The 4,816-nt window shown below is 35.4% G+C and overlaps 1 long non-coding RNA gene across 4 annotated transcripts; it reads right to left on the minus strand.

The window, feature by feature from the left end:
- Positions 1–2,310: 2,310 nt before the first annotated feature.
- Positions 2,311–4,611, minus strand: LOC141627062 (uncharacterized). Of its 4 annotated transcripts, none has more exons than XR_012536626.1 (4): positions 4,357–4,611; positions 2,979–3,336; positions 2,723–2,781; positions 2,311–2,564 (listed from the first exon to the last, which is right to left on the minus strand). It is a non-coding gene; the product is annotated as an uncharacterized LOC141627062 (long non-coding RNA). The 4 variants fall into 4 exon arrangements; XR_012536624.1 differs by having other exon boundaries at positions 2,979–3,609; XR_012536623.1 differs by lacking the exon at positions 4,357–4,611 and having other exon boundaries at positions 2,979–3,844.
- Positions 4,612–4,816: the final 205 nt, after the last annotated feature.

Here is a 4,816-nt window from a genome sequence, read left to right on the forward strand (position 1 = left end):
CGATCTCGCTTGCATTCTTGTCGTGTGTTAGACAAGGGTGCGCGCCACGTTCCAGCTCAAAGTTCCGGACTGTGACACCTTGCCACCAGCGCTTGATCGGGTGCATAATGTTTTTCATGTGTCTCAAGTTTGGAAGTATGTGACTGATCCATCTCATGTAGTGAACATATTGAACTGGATGAAGCACTCACTTATGTAGAAACACCAAAAGAGATCTTGGATCGAAAAGTGCGGAAGACAAGGAAGGGCGAGACTGTTTTACTTAAGGTATTGTGGTCTAATCATATGGTTGAAGAGGCTAAATGTGAAGTGGAAGAGGTTATGAGAAAGTGTTATCCTCATGTTTTTGATCAGGTATGGTTGGTTACGGGGTCGTAACCGATTTCCTTTAAGGGGGTTAGGAGATAACCGCATGTGTTTTGGGATAGTTTTGGGATGTATATAAATGTTTATAAGTTTCGAGTCAGTTGTGGGTTGTTTTGAGTCGCCTTAGATTGTTGGTCTCGTGGTTTTGTGTTATGTCGGATTTGGGTGAACTTCGGGGACGAAGTTCGTTTTTAAGGAGGGAAGACTGTAATACCACAGGTTTCTGATCTTTGGTAACTCGGTCGAGTTGGGCTTACTCGGCCGAGTTGGCTGTCGGGTGCGTTATGGTTGGGTTATGGAACGTTAAAAATTGATCGAGTATGTTGGTACTCGGTCGAGTTGGGCTTACTCGGTCGAGTAATTTCTGTACTCGGTCGAGTTACCGGTTTGACGGGGTTTTATCCGCGATTTTGATTATAATGATTTGGGAAGTATATAAAGACGTCTGAGCCTTTCTTAATCATTTTCTAATCACTCTTTTAAAAACCTAAACTACGTACAACCTCTCTAATCATTTTAATCATTTCTAAAGATGGATTAAGGGGATTTTACATCGTTCTTTCTCGTCGATTCATCGGTAAGCATCGTACTTTCGTCTTTATGGTCATAGTGTTATGATTTTTAAACCCCTATCAGATTTATTGGAGGTTTAGGGTAGATTTTGATTGTGATATGTGTATAGGTGACGAGTTAGTAGAGGAGCCCTTCTGAATTGTTGTTGTGATTGTGTGGCTTGCGAATAAGGTAGGGTTTCCTACTCAGTTGGCTCTGTAATTTAATTGATTGTTCATGATTGATTATTGGCATGTGATTGTTGATTGGAATTGCTAGAGATTGGTTGGTTGGTATTGTTGATTGGATGATTATTGTGGAACTATGTCGGGAGATGGTTCCATACCTATGTTCGCCCGTTGTGACTCCCGTCACAAGGGGGTGTGCATATTAAGGAGTTGGGATCGCTCATTGCGATGAGCGGAGATTTGGTTGGCAAGGCTGCGGTCCCCCACTGGCGGTGTGGGTTACCTGTTGCAATGGGTAACTGTGCGAGCTACACACTTTAGTGTGTAGTCGGTGATTGATGATTCTTTGAGTTGGTGATCGCTACGCATATATATATATATATATATATATATATATATATATATATATATATATATATATATATATTAATTTGGTTATACAGTTGACTGATCCCGTTTTATGTTTTCAAAACTGGGATGGTGAGAAGTTGGCTTAGCAGGTGATGATTGTTGATGATTGATGGGATAGCTCGCGGGGCATAGATGGGCGTTGTCATCACCGAGTCATCATGTTGTTTTAGCCGACATTAGATCACTTTATGACTTTATTTCAGTTGTTTCTTTTGGAGTTGTTTTGAGACTTGTAAACTTTATCACATTGTTTTTATTTAAGTTGTTTCTTTATTGTTATTATGATACATACTACCTCGAGAAACCGAGGTGGTAGCACCCTTATATGCTAAGGTAGTCCTTGGTAAGGCACTTTGGTATATGGGGGTGTTACAAATGTCTTTTGTAGGAATTGCACTACTAGAAAAATAAGCTAAGAGACCAATGGAAATTGGCCTAAGAAACCAACATTGAGATGGTTTCAAGGTCAAAGGTCTCTTAGGATAAGAAACCATCTAAATACAAATGGTTTCTTTGTGAAAAGTTAGAAATCAATGATGATAGTTAGATGGTTTCTTAAGTATTTAGAAAAGAAACCATTAAAGTGGGAAAAATGGTTTCTTACCTAAGGATAAGACACCATTTCTGACAACCAGATGGTTTCTTTGCTTCTTTCAAGGAAACCGACTGACAAAGAGGTACGCTCTCTTTGATTTTTTTTTTCTTTTTTTTTTCTAGCACTAGCATAGCATTCATAGTTTCCTGTATTAATGGTATAAACAATTACGAAATATATACTCATCAAAAATACCTATTAACAGTACAAAATTTATGAATTATCACTTTAACAGTATACTCAGAGTTACAATATCTCTTGAAATACACACTATTTGCATAGAGTATCCAAAAAATTAAAGGTACTCACTCTTCAAGAGCTTACAAAATTGATAAGAAAATCTCAACTCATTCTTCCACACTATATACCTCCTCATCTAATTCTAAATAGTACAAACAAATCTAATCCACATTGTCCGAACCTTATTAGTCTTGGCTCCAATACATCAATACCTGCACGGAAAATAAAATCCAATCACACAAATAACTGGAAATCAAAAATCATTTTAAGTTACCTTAAATAATCAAACTCACCAAACGCAGTTGCATAAAATCAACACTAATCACTCAAACATTGCAAATATACTCTCATTTAAAGATATTCACATTACCTTAACAGCATGTTCGAGCAGACATTATTGTGACACAACAAAAGCAAGTTGGAGAGCAACTGCAAGTTGGCAAAAAGAGAATCAGGTAAACCACCAACCAAGGAACTGCAAGAAACAAATATGCATTTCAAATTCCACCAAAAGTTTCTTATAAGGGTGGAACATTCTATATGACTTAGGTCCAGAACATTGAATATACATGAAAGACGTTTCAAAGTGACAAAGGGGTGCGAGATTATCAAAATCATACAATTACCTTAGCTGAATGAGAAAATTGATTGATCAATCGTCCTGCAAAAAAAAAATTAACAGAAAATGATGCCCTAAAAAAATTGTTGTCATTCACAACTATATACGATGCAATTGTAAATACTGCCTAGTAGGAGAGATGTTAAGAACATAGAGCAGTAAGAATAGGAACTGTTGGAGAACAAGGAATACATTAAAAATTATAATACACCTGGTTGTTGGAGAACAGTGATTAGGGTGAGGCAAGGACATCTTCACACAAAGCCAGCTACCAAGCACCACCCAACATACTCAAACAACATATGCTTCAATTATCATACTTTATATTAAGACTTCTTTAGCCATCCAACAATTCTTGATCACTTCTAATCCATGAATCCAATAACGCAAAGACAGTCTTATAAGGCACAGGACAAAGTGACAAGTGACAACCATAGTAAGAGTGCTTCCCAACTCTTCTAGAGTATGAGAAGTTGCATCAAAGACCATGACAAGGAACAATAACGACGAGCAAAAAAATGAGATGTTATACACTTGTCACAATTTTGTTGAATTTTCTTCTAAGAGCTCCTTTTCTAGTCATAAAGAGGTCCTTTGTAAAATCCAATACCAATAACCATCATCTCAGCATTGTCTAACTTAATAGTAGAACAAGTTTTGTTAGGTATAAAGATTGTACACAAAGCTTTACAATGCTTGAATTACAAATGACACCTACATAACATATATTAAGCTGAAGCATAAATATATAAAACAAATCAACAACCACCAAAGTATAACTAAAAACTATCTAAAAAAACACAAAAACATTTCACCAATTTGTTAAAGAAACATCATTAACCAAACCAACAAAAAAAATACAATAATCAACAATTAAACGATTACCATTCTGCTCATATTTGGATCAAAGGCCCCCTTGTTGCTTCTGGATTTGAGAACTACATTAGTATCCTACTATTCTTAGTATAGTCTAGAAGATTTCAAAGAATATATTAGATTTAGTTAGACTTTACATAATTAAAGCTAATTTGACTGAAATTGTTGACGATAAAAGCTACTGTAATTGGAAATCAAGGAAATAATAACTCTCTCATTTGTCCAGTTTTCACGATAAAAGCTAATTGGGGTTACAACAACCAACAAGTTTTCAATTGACAATTTATTATCTCCTATGCATATTTACTAGTATAATAAGCTATTTATATGAATTATGCATTAGCCTATTAAACCAATTACCCCATAAATAACCCTAATTCATCTACCAAAAATTCTCAATCAAATATAAATCCTAACACAAGTGATATTATCACTTTATGTAAAATCATACTGCATTCAATCAATTAAGGGATAACAAGAGCAAAATCGAAAAAAAAAAAAGAACTCACCTGATTGGAAAACGCAATAATTAACGAGTAGAGCGAACGAACAGCAAAAGGAGAGCCGGTGGTAGTTTGGACAACAAATGGTGGGTTGGTGGGTTGCAGGTGAAGGAGCAAGTAGGCGAATTGAGATTTTAGGGTTGAACTGTAGAAGGTGCTAGAGAGATGAGAGGGTAAATACTAAGTTGGTGAAATAAAAAATATACTTTTATTAATTTATATTTGGCTGATTGAGTTTTGTGTATCTTGTTTATTTCTTACCCTTTATTTTAAAAAAAATGAAAGTATCTCAATGGCGCCACTTTTTTTATATAAATAACCACTTTTCACTAAGATGGTTTCTTTGCTTTTTTTTTTTTTTTTTTTGATAATGATAAACATTTATAAGTAAAACAAGTCGTAGGATACATTTAAAGTACAAACAAAGGGGTATTAGCAACCCCAAAACTACCCGAAAACCAAGTAA

Source organism: Silene latifolia, chromosome Y, assembly GCF_048544455.1.
Source record: "Silene latifolia isolate original U9 population chromosome Y, ASM4854445v1, whole genome shotgun sequence".
Taxonomy (NCBI): Eukaryota; Viridiplantae; Streptophyta; class Magnoliopsida; order Caryophyllales; family Caryophyllaceae; genus Silene; species Silene latifolia.